General features: G+C 37.3%; 1 protein-coding gene across 3 annotated transcripts in view; it reads left to right on the top strand.

Annotated features, from left to right (window-relative positions):
* Positions 1-20,589, top strand: part of ADGRL2 (adhesion G protein-coupled receptor L2) — a 626,947-nt gene that overhangs the window by 261,101 nt on the left and 345,257 nt on the right. The window contains exon 6 of one of the 3 annotated variants that reach the window (XM_067043727.1): positions 265-370. The exons of the other annotated variants lie outside the window; for them this stretch is intronic. The gene's annotated coding sequence lies outside the window, so the exon portion shown is untranslated. The remainder of the gene's footprint in view (positions 1-264; positions 371-20,589) is intronic. 3 annotated transcript variants of the gene reach the window in all.

Here is a 20,589-nt window from a genome sequence, read left to right as displayed (position 1 = left end):
CAAGAACTTAAATAGTTTACAGACATAGAAGCCCTTGATAATTATTTTATCTAGCATTGTTGATTTTCTTCTGTTGTTTGTGGGCAGCCACCATAATTAATGAATAAGACCCTGGAAGTCTTGACAATGATGGGTCAGTTTAGTCTTTTAAGTCTGTGTATTTTTCTTTGTGATTACATGCCAATAAAATAACTGATTTGCCTTTTTGTAAATTAAACTAAAGGAAGCCAAATCAGTCATATCTCTGCTATTCTTTTCTTTTAGAGTCCAATATTTCCGAAGGACATTAATTTTGATTTCTCTGGTGAAGGCTTGTGGCTGCCCCTCATGCTTTACAAAATATTACCAAGTCAGAGCCGAAAAGAAAACAGTAAGTGAACATTATTTCAAAACAGTTATTTTTCATTGTTTAGGAAAAATTTCTCAGATTTGTCTGTAATTCATTCTAATATGTTCACTTTATAAGAGATGTGGGAATAGAGGAAAGAGAGAACACACAAGTGAAAAATGCCTTTTTACTCTGTGGAGAGTTGATGTTTTACAATGTTAAGAGTTCAACACTTTTCCAAAACAGAATTTTATAAATAAGGTCAAATTGGCAAGAAAAAAGTTTATTCTCAAACATGAGCAGTACCTGTATCTTACTGTTACAGTAAAACATATGTAACTATGAACATACTACCTTGCTCCAGTGATTGAATCCTTCAAATCAAGAAATTTTTCTTGAAAATTTTCAAAATTGGAATATTGCTCTTCTGTAAAAGGGAAAATATTTAACTAATGAAACCTTCATCAGATTCAGCAGCTCTATTAAGGTGTAAATAGTATATTTGCTCAAGAAAAGGTCATTGGGACTTGTAACATGGATCTCCTTGCACTAATAAAGAGATCCCAGAGAACATTAGCTCATGCAAATTTGTGGAGATTTGATTTGATTCCTGAAGAATAAATTTATAATTACCATCTTCACTTAGTTAAAGAAAACCATGATTTGATTATACCAATTACATCTTTACAAATGTGTCTATTTCTGAGGAAAGCACAATCTTAGAATCTCTAACATGACAGGATATACGTACATATTCCATCAATACTTCTGGAGTTTCAAAAGCCTTCCTTCCAGTTAGTGAAAAGGGGGTAGAGTGCTAGTTGCATGTAGGTTTAATTCAAATTGCCTACAAATATTGTATAAGTGCCTGAACCTAAAGACAATGTTTTTCTAATCAAATACAATTGTTTAACTGATGCCCCCCCTACACACACACACACGTATACCCCTTGGAAGCTGAGGGGAGAAAACTTCAGGAGAAACTGTCCTTAGCAGTAAATTACTCTCTGGTGCTTTGGAGTTATATTTTCTAAAATGGTTGCAGATTGATCAAAATAATGATTTATTGTTATACTTTTCCATGGCTTCTGTGTACTGCAACAATTTAATAAAGTAATAGGACTTCCCCTTAAAAGAAAGAGTATTCATTAGCGTTTGTAATTCCATGTTGTGCAGCATGTTAAGTGTTGTGAAAAGGTTATGGATCTACTCACTGTAGCATCAAAAGTGTAAAGGTGACAGGTGAGATTCTCTTTGTTGCAATTGCTGAGAAATAATCATTTAAAGGTCAGTTACACTCAAAAAAAGAACATTTGTTTAATAAGTAACTCATTTTGGGATATGCTGCACTTTTAAAGGTTACAGAGTATACCAATTTGCCAGTGATGTCAGCAAGAAGTACTATTAAAGTCATTGGTCCTAGTAAAACAATCCTTCGTAAAATTCGGATTGCATGCTTTCTCACATAAGCCCAGCACACATCAAAAAGTGCCCAGACCATTTATAGTGTGGTTAAGTATTCAGCTCTTCCTAAAGGCAACAGTTGAGCTTTAGGGAGGAAAGTACGTTAGTATACACATGCATACCATCCCACATCTGATTCATTCTACTTTGCTTCATTCTTTCAGTTTTATTCATTTCTAAGAACATGCCCATGTGTCATAGGTTATAAGGTTACTCACTGGATCATATACCAAAACTATCTTTCTAGAAACACTTATAGGAATGAAATAACTATTGATTCAGCTATGTAAGTGAAAAACTATTTCTAACCTTTCTTATTCCAAGACCAACTTCCCTCCACTGCTTTTCCCCCCAAAAGCCAAAAAGAATTTGGTTTATCAGTCAAATGGAATATTAATCTGATATGTGAACAAAAGAGAATTGTAATATGGGCAGATTTTTTTTAATAGAGAAAGGTTTTTTCCCCAAGATCTGAATAAAGGTGGTGGTTTATTAAATATAATTTTTAGTGTAAAAATTTTGCCTTTAGGGAACTGATGCACAACAAATAAAAGTTATTTTGTTGTTTTTATATTTAGCATTTTTGAAGCGGTATTTTAAACTAGCAGTAATTTTCTCTAGAAGATTAGATTTTGACTTGAGATGGTTATATGAATAAAATAATTTCAAGAAAAATCTCTACAGAAAGCAATCCCTCTGCACACACTTGCTTGCTTAAGATTTACATTTACTTCTTTACATATGCTGCAAAGCTTCTCAGTTGTGACATTTTATTTGTGGTAAACAATAAGTTGTTCGATTTTTATAAGGAGTTGATTTTTAACATAAGCTGAATAAGAAATTTAATTATAGTTTAAAACAATACATTTTCATGCAAACTTCTAAGATTCTTTATTTAGATTAAAGGAGTCAGAAAGCATATAACTCTTACCCTATTGTAAAGTAAGAATTGTCTTTATGTACATACGACATTTGCAACTGGAAGAAAATATGACACTCTCAAGCAGCTGAGCTAAGAATCAAGTTATTCTCTTAATTTGCCTTGCTTTTCATTTGAAAGAGGACAAAATCTATTTCCTGGGCAATTTTGCAGAGCAAAGATATTAATACTTTGGGATTTAATTGTATCCTGTGTTTAAATACGCTGTGGGTGAAACCCCAGACCTCTGCTTAATTGCTGTGAAAAAATAGCCTGATTTCTCTGAGATTAGGCACACGCTTATGTATACTTTGACCCAAGAGTGCCTCCTTCAGAATTAATCTTCTAAGGTAGAGGGATTTGCTTTTATATGTGCTGCAGGGCCATTCGTGACAAACAGGGCCTAATAAACTAACTTCACCCTTCAGGCCTCGCTTTTGCTGTCAACGTTTTTCTTCATCTATTCATTTCACACATCTCTTGTCCAGTGGCTTATTAGCAAACCCTAAACTGAGCAGGAGGAATACTTTTAATGGTGTCTTTAAATTAGAGGTCTTTGAAATTTAAATACTTCAGAAATAAAATGGAAAAAAAAACACTTTGTTTTTCTAATGAAACAAAAAGTGTTCTAAAATAACTCCATTTAAGTAAATACTGTAGCCCTGTGAAAAGACAAACAATTCATATTTACTTAAAATTTTGTTCTGCAGCTGCATTTTGTTGGATTTGTTTAATGTATGAAAGCACTTTTTCTTTCCCATCAGCTACATCAGAACTGTTTTTGTAAGTTGTAACAGAATGTTCTGTTTTTTAAATATTTATATTAATCAAAGTTAGAGCTGTTTATATTTTTTGGCAATAGAGCTTTTCTTTAAAAATGATGCACTTCCATCTAACTAAACAAAAGTGTTGAAATGGCCTGTCATGTAAACTTCAACATAGTACAGTTGGTAACAGAAATTTTGAAGACAGGAAGAGAGGGAAGCTAGTCTCTAGGCTTCAGGTTAAATATAGGTTAATAAAATGTGCAACATTGGTCATTTCCAAGATTTTTCTGAGGAAATGTCATTCATTGCCACTTATAAACTATGGAGTTACCTGGCTGAAAGGTTTGCGTTCAAGTTTCTTGCTTTGTTTTATTGGGGCAGTGGTAAGTCACGCCTAAAAGCTGGGTAAAAAGTGACAAACCACTAAAGCTAGGGGCTTACTACATCATTCACTTCATAAAAATCTTTTTTACATTTTTATATATTTCTAAACTATTTTTAGTAATAACAAAACTACGTTCATGTTATTTATCTACAATCTTCTATATTTGTGTGCAGAAACAGCTCAAACTAAAGCATTTTTGAAGTCAAATCTCCAGCTATTGTTATTGCTATCAGCTTTGGTTGGCTAATACAGACTCTCACAAGGGAAATGGAGTCTTCATTAAAGACATTTAAACAGCAAGCCAGGGAATTCCCTGGAGATCCAGTGGTTAGGACTTGGCACTTTCACTGCGGTGGGCCTGGGTTCAATCCCTGGTCAGAGAACTAAAATTCCATAGGCCAAACAACACAGCTAAAAAAAAAAAAAAGAAAGAAAAGAAAAAAAGAGCAAGCCAACCCTTGATAAGATTCATCCATAGCTGACGTAATTCTTTTGTAGTTTAGACAATCCCAAATACTCTGGAAGCTTGGTAAGACACAGCTTTAAGTAGATTGGTCCACTGGGGATTATTGTTTGTTGTTGTTGTTTTCACTTGGTAGTTCAAATTGTATTAACTTCTGTAGAAAATAATCCTGTACAGGAAGAGTGGGACCAGAGCACTTAGTCCTTAACATGTAAGTCATAAATGCTTTTGCTTTCAGGGAACGGTAAGCACCTATCATACAAACAGGAGGTATTATTATGCATTGCAGGCAGAAGGGCTAAAGGTCTCCTGTTTGAACTTTTGGCCCTTCCAGATTCCCTGATCCTTCACTGTTTTGTTTAACTTGATGTAAGTCTTGACCAGTAGCTGACTCTGAGAACACATTTCCTGATATCATTTTCAGAGGTGATGCGGGATTATTATGCTGGCCTTTTCATTTTGGGTTGAGAATGAAAAGTCTAACAGTGGTTCCTCATCAATACTTCATGTATGTTCTTTTAATTACCAAGTCAGACTAATTCATTCCTTTGGCGTTTAGCAATCCAACTTTATTTTCAAACATTGGTTAAAATAAACAATGCACACTTACATACACATTCACAAACACATTTAAAGGGGTAAACATGTGCTATAGTAGAACAGGAAAGAAGTAGACTCTTTAATTACCTCATTCATAATATAAAGTGGTGAGGGAAGAGAAAGAAAGGTCAGGGTATAATAAATATAAAATTTAAATTGCTAAGCTAATTTACTTTTTCTGTGGTACCAGCTAAAGCCAATGAAAATAAACATGTATTCCATTATGTCACACCATTATAGATTATTATTAATATCTTGTTTCCAATTTTATGCAATTTTGGTATAATCCAAATCTGTACATTAGCCTGGGTAGGGGGTTTGGCTTGAGGTAATTGACATCATATATCCAAAGCACAGAAAGAAGAAAACATGTCTATAATCTTTACTCATTTCCAAACAGAGGGGGATAATCGGACAAGTTCTATTGTATGCCGTCCCTCTTCATGCAGAGTTTCCTTTGAAGTTAGAGGGAGCTGGAGGATCTGAGGCCAAGAATGTGGCTGGAGGAAAAGAATGAATATTATCAGGTCAGATTCTCATAACCAGGCTTTATGCCACATTAACCACTGAGTTTCCTAGAATGAAGAGTCTTTTATTATTATTTTTACCTTCAGATTTATTCCAAGATCTAATACAATTTCTAACAATATACTGGGGATTTTTTAAAGTATATTTATTTGAAATTCTTAAGGCTATATCCACAACCCAGCCTCTCAAAAATATAAGGAAATATTTTTTTTAGAAAAACTGAAAACTTAGCATTACTTTCTGCTTATATGAATGTCTAGATGAATCAGAAACAGAGGCCAATTAAACTGGCCTCCAGAGTGACTACAGTGCAGAGTAGTTATGAAGGAGGGGGGCGTTGGCTACTTTTAAAGCAGTTTTCTCTCAGTTCTCCCTGGCTTACTTTCACTTTCAAAGAGAGACAATGTAGGCTTGCGTTTAGGTCTCCTAGCTAAATTTCAGGCTTGCTATTGCCACTTGGACATTTATTTCTTTGCCCCTATTTGTTATAAATCACAGGGAGCATGAACTGGTGTAATGAATAGGAAGTAAAGTTATATAGACTCATGCAATGATGGAATGAAGGTGTGGACAGTCATTTGATTTAGATGAGCAGACAGTTGTCCAAAGACTGTCTTCTGTTTCCAAATCTCCAACAAGAGGAAAAGGATTGAAGGCAGGAACTAGAATAGAACAGGCCAACATGTCGTCAGGCTGAGAAGCTCTCTAAGAACAAGCCAAGTTCTTCATTCAATTATATATATATATATATATATATATATATATATATATATATATATATGTGACAATAATTATCACATGGCCTAGCATAGTATTCTTTTTAAAAATGTGTATATATGTTTACTTTTATATAAATATATATATATATTTTAAGAATACTATGCTAAGCCATGTGATAATTATTATGGATACAAAAACAAATCTCATGACCCTTGAAAAATTCAAATTTGTGTGAGGGAGAAAGACATGTTAATAAACAAGTACAAAATAAAAATATGACAATCATCATAACGCAGGTGTAGAAGAGCACAGAGAAGGAAGTTATTAATTCTTCCTGGAGTTTGGAAAGAAGTGCTGGGTTGGTCAATAACAGTTTCACAGAAGATCTGATAAATAAACTGTGTCTTAAAGTATAAGCAGGTATTTACAAGCGAAGAAGAAGAGGAGAAATCCCAGGCAGAAGGAATAGCATGGATTCAAAGCAGAGCATGTCTTATTCAGGGAATAATTTGTTGAGTCTGGCTGTAGCACATGTTGTACAGGCTGTAGGTAAGGGGAAAAGTCTACTAGAATTCAGTTCCAAATTGCAGGCCAATAAACAAAGCCTTGTATGTTATGCTAATTAGTTGAGACTTCATCCAGGAAACAGTGGAAGGTCACCAAAATGTTTAAGCAGGGGAGTAACATGATCAGAATTGTTTTAAAAGATAGTTGACATCAGTAGAGAAGAAGGTTTGGAGAATAACAAGAATAGAATAATGGTCATCAGTTAGAGTAAAGTTAAGAGCTGAAAATGAATGAGAGTCTTTGCCATAGTAATAAATTGAGGAGAAATTTTAGGACTTTTTTTTTTTAATTGCAAACCTCAATCTATGCAACTTTTCATGTGCATACTATCAAGTTTGGGTCAGAGTGGTAGGGATAGATAAAAGATTTTTCCAGTATAGTTACTAGTAGAAGATGGTATCTTCAATCAGAATTCCTGGAAGCAGGGCCCAGTATTGCAATTCTTCTGAAAATGATTTATTAAGGGAATGCTCTTAGGAGAAGGAGAGCAAGAAAAGCATAGTAGGCAGAAGAAGACAGCCAAGAAGGATGTAGTCTTGGATGAAAACTAGCTTTAGCTTAGCCTGGTGCCTTGGGGAAATCTTGAACATAAATTGTACCATAGGATTAACATCTCTTATTTCCAGGGAGAGAAATTTTCTGCTGAGTTGGTGCTATTCAACTGAGGGCAAATCTTTGGGAAGTGTGTAGCCATGAGCTGTTAGCAGCCAACATTCACAGCAACCAGTGGATGGGAGAAGCACCAACAACACAGCAGTCCACCCCTTGCACTGCTCAGATCCACTTGCTTCTTACATTAAGTTTTCTCTTTCCAGACACAGCTGCTTCAGGATTCTGGTTAGTATAGTATTTTAGTATAGTATAGTGTTTTCTGGACTAATGCATAAGAGAAAGGATAGCAGAACAAACTACAGCTTCTCCTGCAGCAGTTTGTTCCTAGGCCGTAACATAGTCACCTTCTCTCTCCTTCAGCATCCTTCTAGATGCTCCTCCTTATGAGCTAGTACTTCAGCAGGTCTAAATAGATTGCCTGGGGGCAGGGAGGGGTAAACCAAATTAACCTCTCCAAGGTGTCTGAGCACCGGGTTACCATGCCCTAATCAGGCTGTGGTTGCTGTACTTGCCCATTATAGTTAAACAAGCCATTGTAATACCAAAATATGTCCCAAAGATCACCTGAATGGCAAACACACTGCTCCTTCCCTCTAATATGTAGCATTACTGCTGCCCCTTCATCATTAATAAGGTCAACTTCCCTACCAATAGAGTAATTTTTTTGTGTGCCAGCTAGTCTACTGGCACAAGCCCAGAGTAATCTGGCAATAGCTTTTAACTTTACTGAGACCCTTACTATATCCCCTGGTGGAAGTTTCCCTTCATTGGACCTAGGACCTCTAGACTCACAGAACCTAAAGTTACAAGGATGGATCACTGGAAGTGATGGTGAGTGGAGTCTGTCTTATGCCCACCATTTAATTCCTGAACTCATGTATTCTACCTACTGGGGACAGAGCACCATGTATCTGTGGTTGAGAGTGAATACAATGCCCTGAAAGATGGTACCCATCCTCACAGACTACCCTCTCTAAGCTGGTGCCTTAGTTGTGTCAGTGTGGTTGGACCAGTAAACTCCATGGTCATGTGCCACTGACATACTTCCTTTGCCATAAAGTGACTTCCTTTGTCCAGTTAACATGATGTTACTCATAGACTATATAAGTATGATGCTCTGCAGAATGTCCAGATAGTCTCAGTCCCTTCAGACTGTGTTTTGCCTGAGCTGGAGAATTAACATAACACTGAGAAAAGAACATGACCACTGTTGTTCATCCATATGAATATAAACTGCTTCTGATCCTCCTTCTCAATGGGTATTAAAAATAACATGTTTGCCAGAATAATAACCAAAACCTTGTATCCAGGTCACTTGCCTAGTGCATATATCGAATACAGCACAGCAGCCGCTATTGAAACTACAACGTGGTTAAACTGACAGTAGTCCATTGTCATCCACCTCCATTCATCTAGTTTGTGTATCACCTGGACTGGTGATTTACATGGGGATATGATGGAGATCGTCACCCCTGCATCCTTTAAATCTCTGAGAGTGCATCCACTCTGTGCAGTTTATCTCAGAATGTGACCATTGATTTTGATGTACTAACTTGGCAGAGGAGACAGTTTCAAGGACTTCCATTTGGCTTTTGCTAATACGATAGCCAATCAAGAAAACAATTATAGAATTCTACCAACTTCTAATAGGTCCAATCAATTACACATTCAAGGAGTAGGTAAATGACCACTGGATGAGCCATTTACTACATTACTACAGGACTGGGATCTCTACTTCATTTCATGTGGGCCATCACCTTTTCCAAGCAACCAAGAGCTATGCCAGTCTTATGTTAGACCTATCATCCAGGGCTTTCCTAGGGTGTTAAATTCTGTCACAACAGAGTAACCCCATATTGATAAACAGTTCATATAGCTTTACATTCTGCCACCTTGGTCCAGGACCCTCAGGGTCCACTTCCAGGCATACTCTTTGGACATACATATCAGCCAACATCTGGCACTCATTAGTATATAAACTCATCTCCTCTCTGGAAAGGCCATTACTTTCCTAGTTAGGATATGCTGAGATACAGCACAATTATCAGTCTGACTCCCATAATGGAAAGTACAGACAGATCCTGAGGATTGTCTTGTAATGAACCTGCCTCATCTGAGACTTCTTTATAGTTTTCAAGGAGGCTGTCCTTTTCAATAAGAGGGAAGGGGCTTACTAGCCACCATTGCAAGCCAAAAGTGTTGGGGAGAAGATACAGATTTAAGGTTCTCAGCTACCAAGATATTCCTATCTATCTATATTCCTATCCTCAGGATCCTACTCTGTTTCTTCCAGGGCCCTGACTTTGGCCTAGGAGACTTGCCTAGGCTGAGAATTTAGCCTTCTTTAAAGTTCTGCCACTTTTACGATGATGATGGGAGAAGGATATTCAAATCTGTTTGCTCTCTAGCTAAAAGAGATGAGTGTCTCTTTAAATGCTGCTAATGAGTCTTTCTGACTCCCACAGTTTGCTTTAAATGCTGAGTAATAGATCTGAGCCTGTGTGGCAGATAGGCTCTTAGAAGGCTCCCAGTAAGCCCTGCCTCCTAGCATTTATACCATTGTATCACCACTTTCTTGAGTATGAGCCAGCCTTTTGACTTGCTTTTAACCAAGAGAAGATGGCAAAAGTGATGGGGTGTCATTCTGTGATTAAGCTACATAAGGTTTCCACTTCATTCTTGATAGCAGAATCCCTCTCTTGCTAGTTTGGATGAATTAGTCTGCCATATTGGAGAGGCCTGTGTGGCAAGGAACTGAGGATGGCCCGCAGCCAACTGGTCACAAGGAACTGAATCCTATCAACAATCACATGAACTTGAAAGTGGATACTTTCCCAGTCAAGCCTTTGGGTGTGACTCCAGCCCTGGATGACATCTTGATTACAGCCTTTTTAAAGACCCTATAGTAGAAGACCCAGTAAGCCATCCCTGAACTCCTGACCCATAGAAATAGGGAGATTATGTGTCTTGTTTTAAGATGCTAAATTTTTGATCATTTGTTACACAGAAGTAGTAACTAATAGAGCATCTCTTTTTCTCTCTTCAATGCATCAATGATACTTAGTAACGGTCACCCAAATCCATAGTTCTTATTGTTCCAATTTCCCCATATGTCTCAAAGCTGGAGACATTGCACTAACTATGGCATTGCCTCCTACCAATATGTCAACCCAGTTTACCACCATGGATGAAAATTTTAGCCTAGAGTTGGCAAACATTTACTGGAGAGGACCTAAGAGTAAATATTTTAGGTTTTTCAGGTCATGCGGTATCTGTCTCAAATACTCAGCTCTGTCTCACAATGCATAAATGAAAGTGCTCCAATAAAATTTTATTTACAAAAAGCAATGAGCTGGATTTGACCCACAGGTCATTGTTTGCTGAACTCTGGTCATAATAATCACACTTCTACAGAGTGCCAAGGACTGGAAATACACCAATACCATACCTACCACCAGTGACACAGGGACCTCATTGCCATCTACCTCCAGAATCTCATCTTAGACTCTGCTTCCTAGGACCACTTCCAGGACCATCCATCTTGGCCTGAGTTTCCTAAAAACAGAACCTAAGAAGAAGATTCTTATAAATGTGATTTATTGAGGGAATGCTCTTAGGAGAAGTGGAAGTAAGGAGACTGAAAAGGGCAAGGGAAGAAGTTAAGCAAAGATGTATGTTCAGCTGAAAACTATGAGAGCCTGTCCCAAGGGAAGCTCTGGAGCACCATAGTTCAATCCACCCTTGGAACAAGGAGGGGGCTGGAAGCACAACCTCTTATTCTCCTTATGTATCAGTTAACCATTGGCTGCTGGCTGCCCTGGTGGGGGAACATTCCAAGCAAAGCATCTTCTCTTCTCAGAAGAAGAGTGCAGCTGTGAGCTGTGAGCTGTGAGTGACCACCCCTCACAGCAGCTGGGGGAGAGGTACTTCCTTATTCCTCCCTTAGGGCAGCCCTTTTACCCCAATTAAACCTTTATTAGTAGCCTGGAAGCATTTTCATTAATTTCTAAGGGGTGGAAATGGGGTCATTAAAATACAAAGAATATTAATGATGTCTAAAAGGATGCAAAATAATTTGTTAGTTTTTTTAATATACTTTATAGGTGTTGCTGATTATCACTTTCCTTAGCCCATTTGTCATAACTAGAACCAACATAGTCAAAGTGGATGAAATTGAATGACAGTTTGGGAAAACATGGGGAAACATGGGCAGTACCAAGAGGCAAAACAAATAGCTCTAAGTTCTCATATCTGGTGGTCACTATTACATAGTATAATAACAATCATCACAGAGCCCAACTGCTTCAGATTCTATCCCACTCTATCCCATATTAGCTGTGTGAACTTCAGCACGTCACCTAAAATTTTGTGTCTTAGTTTCCTATCTGTAAAATGGAGCCAATACTACCATCTACCTCATAAGGTCACTGTGGGGAAAGAAAAAGAAGTAATACATAGAAGCATTTACAACAGTACTTGGTACGTAACATACACTTAGTAAATGTTAGCTGTATTATTATTATTGTTGCTGTTACATTTATCTACTGTTACATTTAAATGCACCTTTTTTAATATACACTTAATTTTATTGTGTGTTATGAACTCTATTTCCTCTTAGTCCTGCATCTCAGAATGCTAGAAACTAGAATTAGGTTAGTCTGCTTTCAAGTAAAAATGCAAGTCTCTTTCCTAGACCTCAAGGGAAATTCTGCAGAGCCTTATTCTTGAGTCCCGTCTGTAGAAAAAGAGTTGGAAGTGTACCTATGCTTATAAGCAAAGCCGTGAAAAACTTTTATTTTTCTCTATCCACATCTGAGATAATTATCTTTTAGTAATAAAACTTCAAGAGCCTCCAATCTTTGGTAAGTAAAATTATGCCTTAATTTTGTGAATGTTGCTGGCTTGGCCGACTATAAACAAGAACCTTTAGAGAGTTCAAAAATATTGTACATATTTCCGTACATAGATTTGCAACTATGTATATAGAAACACGTAAAGAATATTGTTTATTGTCTATTTATGCACAGTGCTCCAGGAAATTACAAGTTTCCAACTTGTAGATTTATAAAAATACTTTTGAATTTATCATAATGCTCAGAGAATAAGAATTGGTACCTTGGACCCACATGAAACATAGCTCATCCTCATAGTCTGCTTCTCTCTTCATCTTTATAACTCACTGCTCAATAAACAAAGAAATAGGAACCAAGCAACTAGGGAGATTTGGAAGAAAGAGCACAATTATTTTATGAGTAAAACATCTGGAAAGGGATCATGGCCTCATTATCTTTCAAAAATAGTTAATGAAACTCTTCTTTAGTTCATAGAAGAAATGTAAGTGGAAGTTCTTCATCAAGCATTAACTAAGAGGATGTATGCCACTGCTTTAGATAAGTCAAGTGACCATTCTGCTCCATAAATATTTATTCTGCAGATGGTTTTTAAACCTACCAGTTTCCTTTTTATAAGGAAAAGCTAAGTTGGTATATTTATTTTAGATTATATTATAGAAATTTTCAACAGTTGGGATTTTTAAAAACATGTATTCAATTCCTTTTACTACTTAAAATCAGTGGCTTGAATTGAACAAATCACAAAGTAGTAGGAATTTTCACACTTACCCAGTAAAAGATTTGTCTTACCTGTTATGCCTTTTCCTTGGCAATGTAAAAATCTGTTTAAAAAAAAAAAAAAGGAAATCTTTTGAAATCCTGCTCTTCAGAGAGAAAATATTTAAAATCAATAAGCCATTGAACAACAAACAGCTTTTGAAAGATAAATCGGAGAACTAAATTATTTTCAACCCAAATATGATTATGCCTTTCTGGTTTAAAAACTCATTCTAAAACAAACAAACAAATCAACTCTTTTTTTTTTTTTTTTTTTTTTTTGGCGGTACGCGGGCCTCTCACTGTCGTGGCCTCTCCTGTTGCGGAGCACAGGCTCCGGAGGCTCAGGCCCAGCGACCATGGCTCACTGGGCCCAGCCACTCTGTGGCATGTGGGATCTCCCCAGACGGGGGCACAAACCCATGTCCCCCGCATCGGCAGGTGGACTCTCAACCACCACGCCACCAGGGAAGCCCCAACTCATTCTTTTACTAGGACTTAAGTAGAATATAGTAAGGAACAACTGGTGTCATATTAACGAGCAAATACATTAAATATCAACACACTGCACTGTGTCTATTTGATTCAATCACCAAACAGTTTTTGACCACCGACTAAATGACAAGGACAGTGACAGGTGCTAAGAATGCAAAAATGACATGGTGGCTACTGCCTTCAGGGAACTCATAGTCTAATGCAGGGGACATCCACTTCAGCAACTATCTATAATCCAGGATGACAAGTGCTGTACTAGGAGCATCAGCTACATATTACGGGAGCAGGAAAAAAAAAAAAAGTGATTGCCCAAATGTGGTTTAAAAGTGAGAAATGTAGTAAGAACTTTTTAAGAACCAAGGATCGCAAAGAGAGTCAGTCAGTATATGAACGAAGATTAGCAACAGCTTCTGTGGGAACAAATACAGAGAAAAATTCTTAACTGTAACCTCCCAGGAAAAATAGGAGTAAAAGCATTTAGATAGCCACAAGATTACAAAAAATATCACTTTTTTAACATCTCAAGAATATTTTGATAGGGCCTAATGACAGACTCTAATGACAGACCTCAGTCTGTGCAGTCGTACCCCTCTAACTGCTATAAGTGTGATAAATTTCACAAAAACTTTTAACAATTACAAAAGATCATAATTTCAACATGGCAGTCAACCACATGCTAAAACTAAATTTGCACTGTGGTATATTCAGTTCTGGGGCAAATGCGGTCACAATTGATTAATATCTAAGAAAATTGCAGTGTGACAAAAACTGAAGTGAAGTGCTCAGCTCTTCATTCAGTTAATAAAACTCGTTGAGTTGGCAATATAAAATTACATGAACCTGAGATATGAATGTATTGCTTTGGCACTTGCTTTTGTATCTCTTTAGACCATTATATATATCACCAACCACAGTTCTTTATCTGAGTTTTCATCTTCTCCCCCATTTTGCTTCCAGAATACGTAGATATTTACTTTTCTTTTTTTTTAGACTGTTCTCTGAGTAAGGTGGTAAAAGTATATTAAACAACAAAAACCTCTGGCTTGACAATTTTTTTTTTCTTGAAAAATTTCACACACATCTGCTTTTATTTAGGGGGTAAGGGACAGGTTTAATTCTCTGCCTCAATATGCAACTTGCATTTTAGATGGTGAGCAGACACTATATGTAAAACTGCTGCTATTTAAATTCTTCCTTCTGTCCGTGACCCACCTGGCTGTTTTTGGTCAGTAAGATAGTTTTGCCTTATCTTTCTGAATATTTGAATAACATGATTAATGTTTTAAAGCACTCCACAAAATAAGAATTTAAATTCAGTCCCTGCCCTGTGAATTTAATATAATGAAAAGGCACCTTCCAAACAAAGAAAAGATGGAAAGGTATTCTTCCCTAGAAATGTAAATGACAATAGAGAAAGCCAGTTGTCTCTTTTCTAATCCTTTGTCTTTGACATGTGTCATTTTGGGGAGAGGGTTATGTGGGTGTTGGGTGGTATTACAGTAGTAGTTGAAAAGTTCTCTTCATCCTGTGGTGCTAATTCTCTACCCTTTGTCGGTAACTTCCTATCTTATATTCTAACTTTCAGATATTTTTCTCCTTGGCTCACAGGTAAGAATTATATTTGCAGATATTTTGTACACATAAATTAAAGTTTGAAAAATGCAATAGCAACAGCAGTAACAATAGTTAAAACATGTGAATTTATTTAGTGTTTCACAATTTTCAAAGCATTTGTACATACATTATCTCCTTTGATCCTTACAGTAACCATGTGGAGAGGTAGGCAGGTATTATCGTTTTCATTTTACACATGAGAAACTTAACTACGTTGATTGGGTTCCCCCAGAAGTTTACTCTAAGACAAGGATTCAAGTGCAAGTAATTTATTTGGGAGATGATCCCAGGAAACACTGTCAGGGAGTGAAGAATGAGACAGGGAATGGAAGAAAGCCAATAAAAAGTGCATTTTCAAGACAGTTTCCAGTTTGGCAAGAGGAACTCAGTCCTGCTGGGGAACTCTGAAGGATGGTGTAGAACACAACTTAGTATTAGCCCAACCAAGGGGCAAAAAAAAGAGTGTTCATCTACCAACTCCCCATCCGTCTTTGGTTAAAGTTGGCCTCTAGAGATAACAACTCTAGGATATTTCCACCTTGCTTTATCTGTAAACTGAGCATATTATCAGAGCGAGAATAAAAGTTCTAAGTCCCAGAGTCACAGGTGTTCACCATCGGTGGTGTTCAGGGTGCAGGGGTGAATGCTGAGGGAACATGGGTGGGGCAGGACAGCTCAGCAAGGTTAGCGATTTATCAGTCCAATGCCATACAGCTAATCTAGGCAAGGCCAGGAAGGGAACTGGGCCCTTGAGGGTTCCATAGATTGCCTGATACAGTAAAATCGATGGCATTACTTGTGCTCAAAGTATAGGTTAGGAGGGAGAGGAGAGAATGTACAAAAACACGAAAAAGTATTCTTTGAAAAGGTCTTAGCGGCAACTGAAGATTTATTCCCCCTATACATATAATAAAATTATTCAAAACCTGCAGCTTTTATAGAATGCAAAGAAATATCAACACATGATCCTTTATGTAGCAAACATACTAATAGCCTGCCAAGATACATTGCCAAGGTTTTCAGTCCAATTGGAGGCATTTTGGCAAGGACACCAGAACAAATTTTAGTATTTACAAATGCCATAATACATTTAAAGGACATGTGTATTGCAGAAAATTATGATGCAAAAGTGGTTAAGCAAAGATTCTGTGGAAAAGTCACAGCCAATGTGTATGTATCACCACTTCACAGCCTCTTCACATCAGCGTCACTCACTCATCAGTAGTAGTGGATTTTCACAGTTGTGAAATATTTGCATACAGATGTGAAGGTATTCTTTTGGCTTACTCAATAAATCAGAATGGGGCTTTATGCACCCCTGAGTTTTCAATTAATGCTGCAGACAGAATGAATGGCTATTTATGCCAACCAGCCTTTCATGTTCATTCATGGTACACAATACCTAAGTCTTAAAGATCTCATCTAAATGCCTCCCCTCTTAGGAGGGTGCTTATGGATTCCATTGTATATATTGGGTAGCATAAGGTTCAATGATTCTATCTAATCAGCAGAGTGGACCTTACATTTTAGCAAAGCCTGCTGAAGCCTTTGTCCCACAATGGGGTATTATCCTGCAACTCTACAATAAGTCAAATGTCTGATTGTACAAAAATCTCAGGCACCAAATGCTTGAACTTAACTTTCCCAAGTATACCCCATCCTTACCACATCCCAACACTTAAAAACTTGGGGGAAAAGATACCTACACAGGAAAATCATTTCCTATGTGTAGTAAATCCTTAGTACACTTATCCATCTGACTGTGTGACAAGGGCCTGGCACATAGTTGGAACCCAATAAATGCTTGCAGAATTTAATCAGAAAGCAAGTTGTAAAACTATCAGCCTTGGCCACTCTGTGTTGTAAGATTTCTGGAACATGGTATAGTTTCTGGAAGGTAGAAAGTAAAAGTTATACCCTGCATCCCCCCACCACCCCAACTCCATCTCTTCAAACAGGGAAAGGAAAGTGTCAATGTTATCTCAGAAAGGTGTTTATAGCAGATGAGTGAAACTCCACATTTATACTTAGATTAGAAATGGTCAGTTCCATTGGGTTTAGTCATTATTCAGATTAGTTAAAATCAAAACAATAACTTTTTTTCCTATACAGATTGTTTAAATATGAACTTTCACAAATCATTATCTCTTTTTAGTCACACATCAGCCCTATGAAATGACTAAGGATTTCTGTCTCCATTTTTCATATTGGAAAACTGAGTGATTAAGCTTAAGTGATGTCCTTAAAGTTGTATATCAGTGAAAGAAAAAACAGAATTCCATCTAGGTGACATCAGAGACTGGGATACTGATGCAAATTTATCAAATGTGATCTAGAAAAATACATTTTAAAAGTTCAAACTGGGCTCCCCTGGTGGCGCAGAGGTTGAGTCCGCCTGCCGATTCAGGGGACGCGGGTTCGTGCCCCGGTCCGGGAAGATCCCACATGCCGCGGAGCGGCTGGGCCCATGAGCCATGGCCGCTGAGCCTGCGTGTCCGGAGCCTGTGGTCCGCAACGGGAGAGGCCACAACAGTGAGAGGCCCGCGTACCGCAAAATTTAAAAAAAGTTCAAACTACCTTTCCCAAGTTTTGCGACTTCATATAAAGCATACAGGCATGTTTGTTTACTTCTGCAAAGCAAATTAAATGAGTAGTCCATGCATTATTGATGTCTATTATTTTAATTCCTAAGAACTATGAGTATCAAATTGCCTTTACAAGAGAAACTGTATTAAAACAACTTGTATTTATATGCCATTTTAGTTTACTTTTGAGTGTTTATTTTACCACTAACTTTAGGACAGTGATATAATGTGAAACTATTTTCAAAATCTGACATTCTGGTGACTGTTCCAGAGCACAGATCAGTGTTTGTACACCAGGGAACTCCAGTCTGGGGTGGGAATGTACCAAGACTAGAGGCTTTCATTAAGGTTCACAGATTAACAAGCAAAGAAGTCAGACCAAATCGTCACCAGAGACCTTGAGTTACAAACTAAACCCAGAGGATCTTTTTAGAATTTTAACAACATTTGCCCATCATTTCTAAAAGACTCTCTAACCCATCTCTAACTTCTTACTCTTTTCAAGAGTAACTCATTTCCTCTTGAAATCTTTCTCCTTCTCTATGGCCAGCACAAACAGAAAGGGGCAGAAAGGCCCAGCAACCGCAGGCCTCTTAGAACTAATTTAAGGCAAAGGCAGAGAGATGCCCTAGGCAAATATTCACAGGGCTCTCAGGAACTCCACCAGCAGTGGAAATCACTGCTGATTTGCAGTTATATGCTATGACTACCAGAATTTAAATCTGGAAGATAATTTAGAGATTATTTAATATAGTATACTCATTGAATAGATTAGGAAACAGTCTCTGTGAATTTGAATGACTTGCCCAAGTCATTCAAAGCTAGAGATAAAAGTCAGTGCTAAAGTGAACTGGCTCATCTAGTCCCCAGGAGCCTCTGAGTGAAGTGTCAAAATACAGTTGTGCACCAGCGGCATTGCTGTCCTGTAGAAGAAACACTTCAGCACACACCTGACATCACAAGCAAATTAAAAGACTCGCTAAAGTTAATATTCTCGTATTATAACAACATCTCCTATAAATTATTAAAGCCCACACAGTTGCAAAGCTAGAGATAAAACATACCACTCAGAGTAGAATAAAATATATTTATTTGTTTAAAAACATGAAATATAATCAAGATAGACTAGTGGTGAGCTTGGTGGACCGACTTTACAGCACAAGATTTCTAAGTAAATCTTGATTTTCTTAGAAGCCTTGAGACAGAAAACAAGTCAGTTTGGTCTCCCTGCTTAAATAATGAGGTTAATATTCATTTCTGAAAAGGCTTAGATCTGTCATCTAACGCCTTAAATCATAACCATTCAATGCCGTGCTTAAGCATTATAGTAATGAAAAGAACAGCCAGTCTGAAACACAGAGGCTGCTGATAGATGCTAAAATAATGAGTATGCTTCCACCTTGTGCGCAAGTGATCATTGGTGAGAGAGGGGCATGACTAGCAGCTGCTTTTTTCCTTGGTGCAGTGTAGAGTTGAGCAGGGTGATTTATAAACCTCAAAACATTGAAGACCAAAAAAAAAAATAAATCATTAAGTAGCATGGCTCATGATTCAACTTGCTTTTTTTCTGCCCCCTAACATGGATAATAAATTGTGTGGGCTTTAATAATTTATAGGAGATGTTGTTATAATACGAGAATATTAACTTTAGTGAGTCTTTTAATTTGCTTATGGTGTCAATAGTGTGCTGAAGTGTTTCTTCTACGGGACAGTAATACTGCACAATTGTGCGGTGCACAATTGTATTTTGACACTTCACTCAGAGGCTCCTGGGGCCTAGATGAGACAGTTCACTTTAGCACTGAGCTTATCAATTTGGTGCATGTCCCTCAGGAATTACATGCCACAGAAAGAATTAAACAGAATGGTTTGAAAGCACTTAGAATCATATTAGCACATTCACATAAAACCCTTTTTCCCCATGTCCTTGTGGGAAGCATAACCTGACAAAGGCTGTTTTATTTCTGTCCAGGACAACTCCTCAGGTTTGCTAGGGGGGGAAAAAAATAGATGAAAGAGAAAATTTAAGAACTAACAGAATGCAGCACCAGGAAAGGCACCAAAATAGTCTAGTTTCGTCTGGGAATGTGGCCAATCTCTGCCAGTTAATAATGTCCTTCACAGATTCCCTCAGATGTGTCTCATCATTACACAAATGTGTATGACAATAGCGACCCTCTCATATTTTAGAAATTATTTCTCACTGTCCTGTTTATGTTTCCACTCTGGAAGGAAAAAGCCATATAACACTTTAGTGAGCATCAGAGCCATATTTATATTTATATTTAGGTTAAAAACAAGAGGAAGAATGAGAGAAAAGGGAAGAGGAAACAGTTGAAGAGATGATGCTATGAGAAAAGAGAATGCCTGGGTGACAGGACTGAAGAGGCTGAGAGCATCAGCAAGGCATTTTTCCTAAATTTTAACTTTAATGTAGACTCCACACATATAATAAGACCTACCATTTTTGTGTGCTTCAAACCAATATCTCTCAATATATAGTTTTTGAATTTTTTTAGTTAAAAAAAAAAAAGTAAATTTGAGAGATTAAAAATAAAATGACCAACAGACAGAAACCAGCAGAATGAGAGAGTGCAGGAATAGTTGGTGGTAAAGTGAAGGAAGGCTGATATTAACATATTAGCACATGATGGTTGGAGGTTAATAAATGAGTAGAAAAATAAACAGAATCAAAGACTTAACCCTAGGTCACTCTTGCTCTTTCATGTTGCAAATGACTATTCCTACTTCTTTGAATTTTCATTAAAACAATCTTCCTATTACCTGAAATATTTATGTCCTCTCTCCAAACCTCACCTAAATTTAGGCCTCTTATAACCCAAGCCCAAGAAATTCTCATCAATCTCAATTGGCCATGATCTTTAACCTCAGCACTTTGTCCTGCTTCCCTTACAGGTTCTAGCTCAAGGTTT

This window comes from Kogia breviceps, chromosome 1 (genome assembly GCF_026419965.1).
Source record: "Kogia breviceps isolate mKogBre1 chromosome 1, mKogBre1 haplotype 1, whole genome shotgun sequence".
In the NCBI taxonomy this organism is placed as follows: Eukaryota; Metazoa; Chordata; class Mammalia; order Artiodactyla; family Physeteridae; genus Kogia; species Kogia breviceps.
Note: the sequence above shows the minus strand (reverse complement) of the source record. Positions and strands in the feature narration are given on the sequence as shown.